Source organism: Crocuta crocuta, unplaced genomic scaffold (assembly GCF_008692635.1).
Source record: "Crocuta crocuta isolate KB4526 unplaced genomic scaffold, BGI_CrCroc_1.0 scaffold409, whole genome shotgun sequence".
Lineage (NCBI taxonomy): Eukaryota > Metazoa > Chordata > Mammalia > Carnivora > Hyaenidae > Crocuta > Crocuta crocuta.
In genome coordinates, this window is record NW_027528006.1 from 2,757,607 (window position 1) to 2,775,286 (window position 17,680).

The following is a 17,680-nucleotide window of genomic DNA, read 5'->3' on the forward strand; positions in this document are numbered from 1 at the left end:
AGTATACAAATGGTCAGACTTTCCAACCAATTTAAATCAATTAGTTTTTATGAGGCTGTTTTTAACTTTCTGAAAGCCACCCTAAAGAGCTTTCCTTATCCGCAGTCAAAGAAATGTAACAGAAGAGAAATGAAACAGGAGGACTTGCCCTGCTGTTGCTGCCTTTGAAGATGAAGGAGGCCACAAGCCAAGGAAAAGAAGTTCCTTGGGTAGAATCTAGAAACTGGGAATGGTCACAGCTGAGAGTCAGCAAGGAAATGGATGTAGAGCCACCAGAATGAAGCACAGGCTTGATTTTTGCTTTGTGAGATTTGAAGCAGAGAATCACCTAACCTATAGAATTGTGAGATTAAAAAAAAAAAAAAAAAAGTGTACTGCTGTAAGCCACTAATTTATGGAGATTTGTTATGGCAGAAATAGAAAACTAATACAAGTGCTGTGATAAAATAATTAAATAAACATAAACATTTTCTACTTAAATATACTTACCCGTAACAAAAGATTTTCCAATTCTTTTCAAATTGCTTCTTTCTTACTCTTTACTAAACTAACCATGAGACTCTTTAATGACAGATTTATAAATATCTGCTTTACTGTCACTAGACTAGCTTTTAGTGAACTTTGGGTATACCCAGACTAGCATTTCATGGCCTCATATTCTTCCTACCTAACCTAATTCAGACATTTTATTTAAAAAATTAGGTACATAGCATGTAAAAATATTGGCTTTGCTCCTGGATTTTCAAATAGGGCTGTTTCTCATTTTGTGCCCTAGCTACTTCTGCTTCCTTTAATATTGAGAAACAAGTCCAAGTACAATGGGGAGGTTAGGTTCTTTCAACCTGCTTCAAATTGATTTTATTGACCCTACATAGCCAATAGGCTATTCCCCTATCAAGATGCACTGTGGATATTCTTTCTATGTTCCATGGCTTTCCCTATAGGAATGCAAGTGCTGTCATTGACTAGAAGAAGGAAAAAAAAGAGGCTAATTTGTAGCATCTAAGACTGAGTTGAGACCAAAATCAAGTCTTTGAGAACTAGGCAGATAGAGAGTGAATAACCTCCAGACTACTGGTATGACCAGGGAAATCATGAATAATAGTGACTGGAGCACTAATAGTCTTCTGCTGGATAGCAGGAAGGTCTTCCTTCCTAATCCATCACCTTGAACCTTTCCTCCAGGATCTCTTACAGTGTAATGACAACTTAATGACTTGTCCATACACTGAGGGGACAATGATGGGAAAAATCAAAATTAGCCCCTCCACAGTCAAGAGAACTAAAGTTAAAACTTCCAGAAGTTAAAACTTCAAGCAATAATTTTCTGTCAGTGCAAAGCCCTCTTCTTTCTTCTGAACACATGCTATAATTCTCTTTTACTTCAGATGTATACCTGAATATCCTTTTAGATGTATCCATTACCTTGTTGACCATGACTCTTCCTGGTTTCTAATATATATCTACTCTCCTTTTGAATGTATATTAAACCTGTTTACTACTACTCTCTTATACACTTGAATGATTTTTCAAATGTATTGCTTATATTTGAGTACAAGGGACTCCTTCTTCTGTGTATATCAAAATAATTTACTGAATTATAAAAGGTTGGGAGGACTTTGGGTTGTTTTCTTGACATGTAAAGAATCAGGTCGGAGCAGACACCAGATCCACGCCTGTAAAAATTCACCTCAGCTATTCCTGTGTGTGTATATTGAGGAAATATTACAAATTATGTTTCACAACTCTCATTAATAAATTTGTGTCATTTTTACATTCTCCTGAATCTATTATTCTTTAGCTGGATGCTTCAGTTCACTCTTTGTTCAACACTTGTTTTGGGTTTTCTTACAAAGACCTAGAATTTGAGCAGAAGAAAAGAGACCATTGGTTTGAAAGGTCAAGGTGTCCCAACTTCACAAGATGCTCCATGTAGGCAGGGTTCCAAGTGAAAGCAAGGTTGAGAAGTAGAGTGAAGATTAGTATTTTGAAGACTAATCCTCTGTCTAACCCACTACTAGACCAAGGAATCTTTTTTTCATCAAAGGCCAAGACTGTAGGGAGAGGAATGAGATAAATGAGACTCTCCCCCCAGGCATAGAATTTCAGAGGCACCCAAAATTCAGTAATGTAAATAGTATTTTGGGGGGTGCCTGGGTGGCTCAGTTGGTTAAGCGTCCAACTTTGGCTGAGGTCATGATCTCACAGTTCATGGGTTTGAGCCCCGCATTGGGCTCTGTGCTGACAGCTCAGAGCCTGGAGCCTGCTTCAGATTCTGTGCCTCCCTCTCTCTCTGACCCTCCCTTGCTCACGCTGTCTCTCTCTTTCTCTCAGAAATAAATAAAACATTTAAAAATTTTTAAAAATAAATAGTATTTTGGTATAATATTTTTGAAAATACAAATTAATGCAAAAAACATCAATGGTGAACAATTTATCAAAATTTGAAATAAAAACAAAAATTTGGTATTTTGTTACCCTAGTAGCGTAGTAGGGAATGTTCTTTGGAAAATACAGGGTCAAAGAACAGAGGAAGGATTTCTTGTTCCCTATTGATCACTTACATGTGGTAGGCACTGTTCCAGGCAAAAAGAACACAGCAGGGAACCGAACATTGCAGTAGTGTTCTCACGAAGCCCACATGAAGTCTTTTGCATTATGGTGGGGGAAACAGAAAACATGTTAAATAAGCTAAATGCATTGGATATTAGTGATAAAGTCTAAGGAGAAAAAGAAAGCAGGAAAGAGAAATAAGAAGAGTGATGCAAATGTTGATAAAGTAGCCCAGAAAGTGTCTGAGAAGTTGGCATTGAAGACCTGAGGGAGATGAGGAAGTAGCCATAGAGAGCTGAAGCTTTTCAGGCCAAAGGGATTGCAGAGGCAAAGGCACACGGTAGGAGCATGCATTACCTGCTCTAGGAACAGCAAGGCCAGTATGACTGAGCAAGCAAGTGGTGAAGGGGAAGAATAGTAGTTGAGGAGAAGCACAGTAGGGTGAGAGGGCATGATCATGTAGGGCCTTAAGTCACTACAGGACATACCTTCTACTCTGACGAGAAGCCCTTAGAGGAGCTGACCAAAGAAGTGACATGATCTGACATGTCACATTCCCAGACGTACTGTGCAAATAAAATTGATTCCTGTCACAATTTTGTCTCCAAGCATTTCTTTCTCTTGATTAGAAAATGAAGGAAAAAGAGTTGATTCTGTGGAGGGGCAGGAGTTATATTCCTCAGCTGTGAAACCCGGGCCTGTGTCCAGCCTCACCAGGGGCTTTAGGGTAAAGAAGGGATAATATTTCACAAATCTATCTTCATGTCCTATCAACAGAGTCATCAAGAGCTGAAGCAATAAACCTCATTTTTAAATGTATAGTTAGAGGCAGATACGAATATAGATGTAGGCATAGATATATGTGTAGTTATAGATGTGGATATGGATATATTTAATAGCAAAATATTTTGTAATTACAGACTAATAACATAGTAATTACAGAAGTAGTTTTAAAAGATTTTCTTTCATCTATTATTTGAGTGTTTGGAAGGATACTAGCAACTTCCTTAATTGAACAGGAAAATGCATGTAATGCAAAGAACTTAAGAAAGAAGACAGATCCTTGTGTGTTTCTGTGTGTACTTCATTATTAAACGCTGGCATAGAAATTTGTAATATTCTGTGCTTCAAATATAAACTGCTTTGCTATCCATTACTTTATTTTTTTAAGTTTTCTTATTTATTTTTGAAATCTGTGAAGCAAGAAGCATTTTGTATGTTGGAAGAATGCCTTGTTTATTAATATTGCTACGTCAAATACTCATCAAGATTGGTAGCAGACAGCTGCTGATAATGCATAAACAGGGAGCCAGGCCTTTTGATGCCAAATTCTACCCTCTCTTATATGAAGACAAAGGCTATTTTTACTCAAATCAACAAACGCTTTCCCCCAACCCTGACTTCTAACAAAAGGCATCTAAGGGCAGAATCTGACATTAATTTCTGTTTCATTTGTTTGGAAGAGTACAAAATAGTGAAACAAAATGAGAGGTGCCATTTGCCAAGCTGATATTCAGCCAGTAAGCGTTAGCTTGGCCATGATGGCTGCCTAGTGCTGGCATCCAGCCTAGCTGTTCAGTGCCCCATCCTGATGGAATTTGCTCTTGCTTTCCTGGGAGATAAATGTTTTGACTGTCAACTCTGGCATCAAGAATTGAACATGGCTTTTGTTTTATTTGTTTTTAAAATCTAGGTCAGAATATCAGGGAAGATACAAGAGGTTTCCAAAGAAGACATAGACAGTGCAGAGCTTTTCTGCTAATAAATACTTTCTCCTCTTCTTTTTTCTTCTAAAGTGAAAGTGGTAAAGCTGGCAGAGTTAACAAAATATTACTAATATTATTAATAAAATTATAACAATAAGTTAATAAGACTTACTAATAGGTTAATACAATGATACACTATATAAAGCAGTTGCATGTCCCACAGAGTTCATCACAACCAAGCCATAACAATGTTAAGCAATAAACATTATGATGAATAATGCTCACAATAGTCTCCCAGAAAACCCTTTCTATATCTAGTTAGACACATTTCCCTGTTCTTAAAGCATAGTTGAAAATGAATAATTTCTCTGAATTCTACTTCTGCCATTCCTTCAATTCACTATTGATCTCAGTTTAAACACCCCATCATAAAATGAACCTTCAACATCACTCTGGATCTGTACCTCTCGGTGCACAATTGCTATTTATTTTCCCGTATACAAATAGAAAATCTCACTGAGTACTTTTTATCAAATGTGCTTTTAGGCTTTACCTATGTGAAGCAATACTATTAAAGCACCACAGAGAGTTAGGATTTCATTCAGTTGGCTCACTTTTCTGTATAAGGGCTTGGCACAAATCTCAGTGTCCCGCAACTTCCAAGTGATAAAATGTAGCTTTCTACTGATTTATATATTAATCTATTCTGATTATATACAGATAGATTTTTTTTTTAATCTTTTAATCTCTCAAAGTGATGTTTCTGGTGGTAAGACATGGTAATGCTACAATAGCATTTTCTACGAGAATAGATTCTTATCAATACTCACTTCTTCCCAAAGGATCACATCCAAGCTTCTCCTCTAAGATTTTCTCCCACAGAATGAGAAAGAAATCTCAGTAAATAGAGTCATTTGACATTTTGACTATTCAAATGCACCAAGTATGAATTTAGGTACTAATTGGTCATTTTAGAGGCCTGAAAATTTCACGAAGGGAAATGTTCCATTGTCACAGTGTGGCCCATCAGCTCTGATCCAATAATGCAGAATTCCCTTCCATATTAACCAAGGATCATGTAGAATTTGTCTCCAGGTGTGATTGTTGTCATCAGTAGGAATCAGAGGATTTCTTTTGCAGGTATTAGATGGCAAGACTCAGGAAATAAGATACAGGCATGAATCAGTCTGAGTTTCACAGAAACTCAGCAGTGTACACTGAGAAAGCGAAGGGTTGTATGGGCTGAGTTTTGTCACCCCCCCAAATTCACATGTTGAAGCCCTAGCCCCCATTGTGACAGTATTTAGATATAAGGCCTTTAAGGAGGTAGTTAAAGTTGAATGAGGTCATATGAGTGGGCCCTAATCCAGAGACACTGATATATCCTTATAAGAAGAAGACACTAGAATGCAGCCACACAGAGAAACGGCCATATGAGGACACAGCAAGAGGCCATCTGTAAGCCAAGTAGACCAAGGCCTCAGGAGAAACCAAACCTGTGGATATTTGAACCTCCAGCCTCCAGAGGTTTTGTGGAAGAATTCTATTGCAGCAAAATACAGAAGTCTCTTCGGGATCTCAACTCCTATTTTACAGTTTTAATCAAGTATATCACTTGGCTCTTAGTGATTCAGAAAGCAAAAAGTATGCCTACAAATATATGGCCTATTTTCAAAATATTTGTATTCATATGTAATATAAGCAATGCAAGTAATGTAAAAGCCTGCCAACGTGGTAGTATGACCGTCCTTTTCTCTCTCACTGCCTATATCACCCCCATATCCAATCCCAGTTCCTTCTGTGTTCTAAGTCAAAGCCAGGAAAGATGCTCCACAGACATACCTTTTTATAATACGGTTGAGCCTGATGTTTATTTTCTCAGGGTTAACGTCCAGATTGCTGAAGGTACTCCTTCCTGAGGTTAGACCATCTCAAAGGCTTCTTCTTCTACACCGCCGTCTGAATCTGAACCCTTCCTTTTCTGGCTCACCTCCTCCCATCTCCCACTCCCTTGCTCTAACAGCTGTCATATACAGAGCAGAGGAAGCATATGCTGGAGGTGGGATGACAGAAGCCTGAACAATACCAGCTACGGGGAGGATGAAAGAGAGGAGGTCCAGAAGAAGCAATGTCCTTGTCAAACAAGAGTGGCACTTTTTTCCTCTTGGAGAGAGTAAGGCTAAGCCTCATGCCCTGATGTAGTTCAGAAGCAAGGATTATAGTATAGAGTGGTCTCCAAGTTGGGGATCCCATATCAGCTGAACTGTGAAGAGAAGGAACTTGAACCTGGAGAGAAGGTAGGACTAACCCTACCTTCCATGTGTGTGCTTGACCAGTCACCAGTATGGTCCTTTTGTAATGGACTGTACAGTACACTCTTACTTCTTTGGTAACTTACGTAGTGCTTTAAGGTTCTACCGCAAATTTCCAGGCTAAGCTACTTGCCACCTTGACCTAAAAAAGTAAATCCTAAGAATTAGCATCACAAGGAGAAATGGTTTTCCTTATTTCTTTCCTTTTGTTTCTTTTTATTGTGTCTATATAAGAAGATGATATTAGCTGAAATTATGTTAATCGTTTCACAACACATAGAAATTAAATCATCATGCTGTACACCTTAAATTAATACAGCAATATGTCAATTATTTCTTAATAAAACTAAAAAAAAGTGATAGTGATATAACTTTTATTAAAAGTTTAAAAACTAATCAAATGAAGGAGAAAGGGGCCTTCCTCTATTTGTCTGTCCAGGCAACAGACCTCTGCTGTGGATGAAGATGGAGGACCTTCATGATAATTAGAACCAGGGCCCATTGCTCATCAAGGAAACAGGCCAAGAAGGACAAAATAGACACTTCATCCTTATCCATTTCAAGTAAGATTAAATGTAGAAATATCTGTATCATCAGCCAGAGAGAGCTTGACACCAGTTTTAATTGGAAGTAAACAGAGAGCTGTAGAGGAAGGGCAGGCTGACTGGTCAAATGAGAAGCTTTGATCAGATTTCATTAGGTCATCTCATGCAGAAACAGGCTAAAATTTACAGTTGGACCAACAGTTTCTCTAAAAGTGGGCCAAAAAGTATCTAATATATATTTTATATAACAGAAACTTTCCAGAATCTAAGTTTCTCTAGTTTTAAAATGAGGTAAATGGTCTTCCTCCTTTACAATTCTCAGAGACATTTTAATACGATACTGCCCGTGGTATCTGTTAAGTTCCTTTGAAGAAAAACAGAAGGAAATAGAAGACATTGTTAAGGTTCAAAGACTATTTGTTGTTGATCTGCTTGATAACATAATTTCTGAAAAGCTCCCTTACCTCTACGTGTTTAGGCAGAGAATTTTACCTAACTTTTCTATGTTTTGGTAGGCAAAGCAAAACAAAGCAATACATCTTAACTTAATCAATGATCCATTCACATTTCAGTTAAAATGAAAAAACTGAACGCACTTACTAAGAAAGTAACTGATGTTAAGATAGCTGTCCCCTAGATAGAATAGGTTACCCTAAAATTTGAGTGTGTACTAAGAAAATAGAATTGATTTTTCTAATAACCCAAATAAATGCAAAATCCTTATTAGTTTTCAGAGACGTTCTTTTCCAAAAAAAAAAAAAAAAAACTAAGTCAGACTATTTGAATGTGAACAAACTAAATAGATTGCTTTCCGTCTCAAAAGAATGGGACTTTTCTTAGTACCTAATTAGCTTTCTTTTTTAAGTCAAGGGGATCTGCTCAGAGTCAGGCCACCTTTTCAAAGCAGGCCCAGCAAATTCACATTATACAAGGTCATAATCAGTAGACAGAGTTTCCAAGCACGTCAGGTCATATTTTCTTTAGAGGTACAGGAAATGGGGTAAAGTCAGAAAGTGCAGGTTACCCCACAGGCCAGCAAACAATTCTGCCAATTACTCCCTGGGGGTAGTCCAGCACCATTGAAAGGGCCTGCCAGTATAATTACTAGTGACACAAGCATTTGCTTCAGTCAAGTTGACTTAAGTACCTAACTGAAATAGGCACTAAGCTATATGGGCAAATACTTCCCTTTATTTGCATTTTTAACATAAGAGATTCATGTAGAGTCTTTAATCTGTGCAATCAGTTCATAAATAGCTCATACTTTTTTAAAACACGGATAAAGCAAATACTTTCTCCTATAGACAAAAAACAAAAATAGATCCTTGAATTTTATTTTAACCAAGAATTCCAGATACAGTGCCACAATGTTCAGCCATCAGTAAAATTAGTGTCTTTGCTTTCTTCTTCCTTAATAATTTTTTTCTACAATTGGTGCTAATAAGCAACTAATTTTCAAAAGTAAAGTACTTTGAAAAATAATGAAAATATTGGAACTAGACACCTATGAACTGGCAAATCATATTCAATAGATAATGTTTCAAAAACCTTATGAACAAATATAAATTTTGAAAAAAGAATCATATTTAATGCATTCACTAAAGGATATCCAGTGGCACAGGGAATCCAAGATAATTCTTAGAGAAAGCGAATATTTTATTTAGTAAACCCACAGGGGGAAAAAACCCTTCCCTAATTTTTTTGTATCTGGATTTTCTTACATCAAACTGATATACAAAATTGATCTATACTTATGTACTTAGTCAAATATTTCTTTAGTTAACCACAGTTTCATTTGCAGTTTCATTCAGTAAAAGAAAGGTTTATTATAATTTTGCCAATAGGGACATCATGCTATCATATTAGCTTTTTTCATACTCTGCCTCAAAGTGATCTGATGTTTATTGCATTAGTTTCCTACTGCTGCTGTAACAAATTACCACAAACATAGTGGCTTAAAACAACTCCCATTAGTTCTCACAGTTCCATAGGTCAGAATCTGGGCTGGCTCCACTGATCTCTCTGCTCTGGATCCCATGAGGACATTATCAGTTGTGTCAGCCCATTGCCTCTCAGAATCTGCTTCTATGCTCATTCAGGTCATTGGCAGTATTCAGTTTCTTGTGGCTGTAGAAATAAGATCCCATTTCTTTGCTGGTTATCAGCTGGGGTCACCTCCAGCTCCTAGAGGCTTCTCTTCAGTTCTTGTACATGAGCCCCTCCATCTCAGACCAGAGATCGCACACTCAGTCCTCATGCTTTGAATCTCTCTGAATCTCCCCCCCNTATGAGACACTGGGTTTACCCAGATAGTCCAGGATAATCTATTTTAAAGTCAGCTGATTAGTATTCTTTTCATTTTGTCATGTTTGTCATGTGACTGAGAAAATAAACCTTGACTGTGCCTTGGCTCCCCTAAGGAAGGAATCTCAACTAACTCACACAACCAACATCTTAAAAAGCTACAGAATACCAAAAGAAAGCCAACTAAAATTAGGAGTAAAATTAGGAGAGAAAAAAGCAAGCCAACACCAGATATTATAAATATGTTGACCTTTAATAACGCTGGATTTTAAAATAAACTCTTGGCTGTGGTTTACATAGTGCCATGACCACTTATATCCATTAAAGGTAAACATATGTTTGTCATTTAAGGGCATATGCTGAATGCCTGACCTCACGATAGATTTTTGCATTCAAATGTATAAGTGCTTTTGCTAGACAGGTTTGTAAGGAAAACTCCCAGATTAACTATCAATTCATTGCTTGTATTTAGAGTCTTTAACTCTATTTAGGTGGAAAGGTTGAAATGGGTCAGAACCAAATTTGCCAGATGGAACTGAAACTATATCCACTGCTAGGTTTAAATATGCCTGGACATTAACTGGTGGGGCTCACAAAAGTTATACAGAATTTCTTTTGCGTTAGGCTTTAAGAGCCTCCCAGGAGACAATTGTTATGAACTAGGTATGTGAGATGGCCTTCGTCTTCAAAGTAGAGTAGGGGTTTTGAGTACAGCGTGGTGCTTGTCAGTAAAAAATAAAACAAGTCCTACTTCCAGGAAACATTTCTTGGAAAATAACACCAGAAAGATCCAGTCCCATGCATCTGTTTAACTAGAGGAAACCTGTGGAAATATAGTTCTTTGTGTCATCCAAGAAGGCAAGGAGAAACAGTGAGCACTACTCATGTCTATAGAGAAGTGCTATTATTTTCATGTTGATTTTGCAACAGGTCACTTTTACAAATTCTTAAAATTTCCAGTTTCAATCATTTATGATCTTGGATTTTATATGTAGATATTATCTAAAATAATATCAATTTTGTCTATTTCTTTTATTTTCTTTACCTCTTCACCACCCAGTATTATTGGATTTGTTCCTTTAATAAAGGTATAATTTTATCTTGTTCCTGAGTTTACTAGAAATGTTTCCAGAGTTTCACCACAAAGTGTGTCTTTTACTATAGGTTATTAGTTACTACCGTTTATAAGTCTAAAGGAGTTCCCATACAGTTCTTGTTTGTTAAGAGTTTTTGCAATAAGTAATTATTGACTTTTTCAAAATCTTAGTCTACTATGAATGTATGTTTTTCTCTGATCATCTTTGAATGTACTGAAATATATTGATGGCTATTTTTATAATAGTGTATCATCCATGTACTCCTAGGATATAGCCTATTAGGTAAAGCTATATGTATGCACGTGTGTGTGTGAGTGAGTCTGCATGTGTGTTAACATATGGTTGGATTAAATTTAACATTTTAGTTAGGACTTTTGTTAAATGAAATTGGCTAATTGGCTTTGTCTGGTTTGAGTATCAAGGTCATGCTGTCCTGCTAAATTGTAGCTCTCTTTTCTTATTTAAAAAAAAAAAAAGTTAGATATAACAGAGAAATCCCATTCATGGAATTTTACCAAAACTGACGTGTAACATCATTTGATCTTGGCAGGCCAAAAAATGGAAAGATTTTTGACTACCGATGCAATTCTTACGTGTTGTTTTGTCCTTTTGGGTTTTTTTTTAAAAACATGTTTATCGGTTTTGGTAACTTATATGTTTCCCAAAAATTATTAATTTCATTTAGTTTTTCACAAGTATAAACTTGTTCACAACATTCTCTTTAAAAAATTTTTTCTATATCTTTATTTTATTTTGAGAGATAGAGAGCGAGTGGGGGAGGGGCAGAGAGAGGGAGAGAGAGAATCTGAAGCAGCTCCAGGCTCTGAGTTGCCAGCACAAAGCCTGAAGTGGGGCTCAAACCCACAGACTGTGAGGTCATGACCTGAGCCGAAGTCAGACACTTAACTGACTGAGCCACCCAGGCGCCCCGCACAACATTCTCTTTTTTAAAATTTCTGCACTACTTTGCCTATGCAACCCATTTTATTCCTAATATTATTTGTCTCACTCTTCTGTTATTATTTTTTGCAATGTTGCCAGAGTTTTATCTCTCATTGTTTAAGAAAAACAAAGGGCTTTAGATATTTGCTTTTTCATTTGTTAGATTGTTCATTAATCTCTAATATTTACCCCTCTTATTTTCTTCTATTTATTTATTTTGAGAAAGAGAGGGAAAGAGAGAGAGAGCATGGGTAGGGAGGGGCAGAGAGAGAGGGAGAGAGAGAATCCCCGGTACAGATAGCACAGAGCCAATGGGGGCCTGAACCCACGAAATGTGAGATCATGACCTGAGCTGAAATCAAGAGTTGGATACTCAACCAACTGAGCCACCCAAAGTCCCTACTGACTTCTGGAGTTGACTGTTCAAGTTACTTATCATCAGCATTTCTTGTCTTCTAAGAAATAAATTTAAGTAATAATTTTACTCTAAAGTGATATAAGATCACAGAATTGTTCTAATGATTTTTATAAACCATGCATTCTTGAGAAGTCTGTAAAGTTTCAAATGTATAGGGAATTTGGTCACTTTTATAGTTGCTGGTATTTAATTTTAAAGCATCATGTTCAGAAAAAGTAATCTGTAAAATCCTAATATTTTGAACTTGTTGAGATTGCCTTTATGGCCTAATATACCTTCGTGTTTTATATATATTTTTTACACATGTCGACCAGTTTTAGTAAAGTACATATTTCTAGGAAATTGTCAGTGTTATCCAGGTTTCCAATTTTATACACACAAAATATTTTTCAGGTATGTATTTACACAATTAGTGCTCTGTTTTGGCCCTACAAATATCTCTGTGTATCTACAGGCCAGAGTTACCAATTATATTACTAAACCATTAATGTCAATAATTATTTCTTATCTTTTGGTATTCTGAGATTATAATCTCCTGGAATGATTATTAAATTTTAATTAATTCTCTGTAATTCTGTTAAATATTTCTTTATATATTTATTTCAAATTTCAGATGTTAGGTCTATGAAGGTCTGTAATGATCATGTGTTCTTGGTGGATTACTTCACTTAGGCAGAAAAATTTTCCCCTTTGTTGTTTTTAAAGTTCTTCACAGACAGGAAACCATCAAAACCCTAGAGGAGAAAGCAGGAAACAACCTCTTTGACCTCAACCGCAGCAATTTCTTACTTGACATATCCCCAAAGGCAAGGGAATCAAGAGCAAAAATGAACTATTAGGACCTCATCAAGATAAAAAGCTTCTGCATGGCAAACAATCAGTAAAACTAGTAGGCAACCAACAGAATGGGAAAAGATAGTTGCAAATGACATATCAGATAAAGGGCTAGTATCTAAAATCTATAAGAAACTCACCAAATTCCACACCCAAAAAAAACAAATAATCCAGTGAAGAAATGGGCAGAAGACATGAACAGACACTTCTCCAAAGAGGACATCCAGATGGCCTACAGACACATGAAATGATGCTCAGCGTCCCTCATCATCAGGGAAATACAGATCAAAACGACACTGAGATACCACCTCACGCTGGTCAGAGTAGCTAAAATGAACAAACCAGGAGACTATAGGTGCTGGCAAGGATGTGGAGAAACAGGCACCTTCCTACACTGTTGGTGGGAATGTAAACTGGCGCAGCCCCTCTGGAAAACAGTGTGGAGTTTCCTCAAAAAGTTAACAATACAACTCCTCTATGACCCAGCAATAGCACTGCTAGGAATTTATCTAAGGGGCACAAGTACCCCAATGTTCATAGCAGCACTTTCAACAATAGCTAAATCATGGAAAGAGCCTAAATGTCCATCAACTGATGAATGGATCAAGAAGATGTGGTTTATCTATACCATGGAATACTACATGGCAATGAGAAAGAATGAAATCTGGCCATGTGTAGCAACAGGGATGGAACTGGAGGGTGTTATGCTGAGCGAAATAAGTCAGGCAGAGAAGGACACATACCATATGCTTTCACTTATAGGAGGATTAGGAGAAACTTAACAGAGGACCATGGGGGAGGAGAAGAGGAAAAATAGTGCGGGAGAGGGAGAGAGGCAAACCATGAGAGACTCTTGAATACTGAGAACAAACTGAGGGCTGATGGGGGGGGAGGGGAAGGGGGGTGATGGGCATGGAGGAGGGCACTTGTGGGGATGAGCACTGGGTGTTATATGGAAACCAACTTGACAATAAACTATGAAGAAAAAATAAAGTTTTCCACAGTAAATTTGATTCTGCCATTAATATTACCCTCCAGCTTTTTTAAAATTAGCACCTCAAAGGGTCATCCCAGGATTCCTGGGGGTCACTAACACTCTTTCAGAGGTTCTGTGAGGGCAAAACTCTTTTCTTAATAATATTGAAATGTTCTTTTTCTCTTTTATTCTTAAGGTCTCACCAGTAATTGTGGGGTTCTCCAGAGACTGCATGACATGTGACATGACAACAGTTTGAATGTAGAGGCAGGATGTGAGAAGCCAGCTGACCTCTATAAACCAAGAATTAAAGATTTGCAAAAATGTTAATTAATGTAACTCTTCACACTAATTAATCTATTTTTTTGTATTAGAAATGTAGTCACTCTTCAAAAAAGTTATTTAGACCAACATATAATAGACTTTATTGTTATTTTCAAAAAGGTACTAATAAGCATTTATTTTACTTTTTTCCTAGCATCTATTCAATCAACCACATTTTCCTCTACCAATCTATTTCTAAAAATACTAATTGCCACTTTTAAGGTAAAACAGTAAAAATTAACATATTTCTTTAAAAAATCAGTTTCCTTATTTAAAAAAATATGGATAATTCTGCACTATTTTACATCTTAACATAGTCCAACTGCAGCCCCATTTCCCCCAGCAGCCACATTTAGCATTCCTATATATTTATTGTGGGAGGTAGAATTTTTGGTATATGTTTATTCTGCCATTCTTTTACAGAATTCATGGCATTTTTCCAATTACAGACAATTCTTGCCTTAAAGGAAACTCTGGTATCTGTTGTTAAAATAAAAAATCTTCCCCTTATAACCTTGATGGCTTCATAGTTTCTTAAAAACAAAAACAAAAAGCACAAACTTAGTCTAAGGTTTAAGTCTAACATTTGATAATGTTAATCTAATACATCTTCCAGTCTGATTTCCCACTATGCCCCTATTCAAAATATGCACGTCAGCCAACCTAGATTAACAAATACTTCCTAGATGTGTTCCATCATTTACCATCCTTATGCCTGTATCTATTCTCTGCTTCTACCTTGAATTCTCTCCTCACTCTTCAAACTTCTATAACCAACTTGAACCACAATGTAGTACAAAGTCCCTTCCGCAAAGTCCCTGAGAAGCCCATATGGAAGCAATTCCCATGCACTGAATTCTTAAGCATTTTTTATCATTCAAAATGTAGGTATATTATGCTGCATTGCTTTGTAGATATTTGAGGTTTTACCCTATCTCCTCAATTACATTGTAAGTTCTTTGAGGGTAGAAATTATTTAACCCATCTGTGAATCTCCCACATCATTAAACACCAGATTTCTTAGAAAGTTTAAAAACTAATAATTTTCAGGAAGATAACAGTCAAAACCAACGGGCATAGAGTTAAGGAATTACTGTTTGGTTTCTGATATCAGATCATGATGCCTTTCTGATATAGAAGAAATATTCTTAGCACACAGTGGATATTCTTGGTGTGGATATATTGGGAGTCATTCCACCAGGCAAGAAAAAAGTTGCAGCTTGGCAGGGATTGGGTGTGGGGGGCAGTCTCCTACATCCATGCTCTGCATTCAAGCTTCAGACAAGCTTCAAGAAGAAACAAAAGGGTAGTTGCTTTAGCTCTCACCAGTGCCTCTTTTTCTTCTGCCATCTGCCAAATCATCTTAGTGCACTTCTGCAAGAAACCTGATGAAATCACTACCTACTAAACTTATTAGCAACCTTAGTCCAAGGACATGGCTTTTAAAGTACTGCAAAAAAACATTTTCCAACAACATTTAATGCTCTTTTATCAATTCCCACAATGCATTTCCAAAAAGGAAAGAAATAAAGCAAATTATTGAAATACAGTGCACCTACCTTGCATAGGAGTACATTTGCTAGCAATGATTTTATTTATCCTGATTCCCTCCATTTTCACAAACACATATGAGCATCAAAACTGCAGAAAGTATTCATTTATGTAAAGCATATATTACAAAGAGTTTCTATAGTTCACTTCTCCAAATAAGTCATCTCCTATCTTTAGTTTAGTTCAGTAAATAATTATGGAGTACCTATTTTCCAGAGACTATATTAGGCAATAAGTATGTAAACATGAATAAAACACAATCCCTGTTCTTGGTGTGCTGAGCTGGAGAGGAAATGATCACCTAAAGAGGTGTCACTCTAATGTGGTTAGGTCTCTGATAAGAGGTATTATGACACATATATGTTTCAAGAAAGGATTACATGATGAGCTCATCTCTGCCCAAATGCTTGAAGGTGAGTATAAATTAGCCAGATGATTGAAAGCCATTTCAGATTGAAGTGCAAAGTACCATTCTATGGATAGCCTATTAGTATCTCTAGAAGGCTGTGAGGAGTGCCAGGAGTTGGGATTAGTTGGTTAGATGATGATCAGAACCTTGTATCGTATCATAATAAGCTGAGAGTTAAGTTATGGTTAGCATCTTCCAAACTGCATTACAGGGGAAGATTAGAATTCTATAGAATATAGCAGGTTCTCTTAAAGAAAAAAGTTCTACAGTGAAAATAATCTTCATTTCAGTGATTCACATTGAAAATTTTAAAAGCTATGAAAAGTCCTGAAGTCAAGAAGCTGGCTTCATGTTAACCCAGCAGTTCCCAAATTTATTTGGCTTCTAATCATTTTTTCACAGGATAGCTGTTAACATCCCATGTGACTCAAGTGTTTTACAAAACACAGTTTGGGCAATATTGGATATAAGCAATGGAGTAGCTACTGAGCTCATCACTTTACATATATGTTGATGAATTTGGATTTTATTTGGTATTCAATAGGGGACCATCAACACTGTTCCAGCAGGAAAATGGACTGATTGAAGCCAAGACTTGGGAACATAAGTCAACAAGGATGTAAGGAGGGATTGGAGGGGAGATAGGCAGGAGGCTGGAACACCAGTGAGGAGAATTCATTCTTGGAACAGTTCAAAATATAAAACTATAAACATATGTTTTGGAAATGTTTCTAGATTTAATAAATTCTATGATAATATACTAGGGAGATTTCTTTGAAAATCCATAACAGATGCCAGTAAGAGTACTATCCACCTTATCATCAATTAAAGTATATTTGGGATCTCCAGGGGACATTATGCATGTATATAACAACCAAAAACAAATTGCAACAGGCATGCCTTATTGTCAAACTAGAGAAAAAATGAATCAAGATAAGAATAATTAATATCAGGTGGATTAAGTTACTGTAGTCAGTCATTATTCAGCTATTTATTAAGCACCCACAGAGGGCACAGCACTTTACTAGATTCTTATAAAAATCCACATATTAATAACAGAGATTTTTTTTCCCCACCAAAGTAATATGTATTTGGCACTGAGCTCCCTGTGGCTCAATGCATCCTGAAGAGAGCAGCCACCACTGAACAGCCATTACACAATTTTGCTCAATGTCCAATCAAAGAAAACAGACCTTTAAACATTTCATCATTGAGAGGTACTGAATTAGATAAATTACAAAGTTTAAAAAATATATGTTTATGATTAGGGGGAAACCTTGGAATAACTCAGAAAGTCTGGACCACAATCAATTCTAGCACTTAAAAACTAGCCTAATAAATAATTTATATATTCATTCTGTCCACTAAAAATATATAATTTGAGCACAAATACAAGTTGGCACTGAACAAGGCACTGAGAATACAGCAGTGAACAAAATTTTCTCAAGCCATTGCCTTGTGGAGGTTGAATTCTGACAATGAAGACAGACCTTAAGTAAGAATAGGTATTGATATGGATATAGACAGACGTACATACAGACATAGGTATTAGTGTAATAAATAAAAATAAAGAGAATATAGAACCAGAAGCTTCCAAAAAGTTGGAGGAACTTGAGTCAAAAATATTTCAGGCAGAAAAAAATAGGAGGTGCAAAGGCCCCAAGACAGGACATCTGTGGCTAAATTAGAATGAAAAAGAGAAGGAGCAG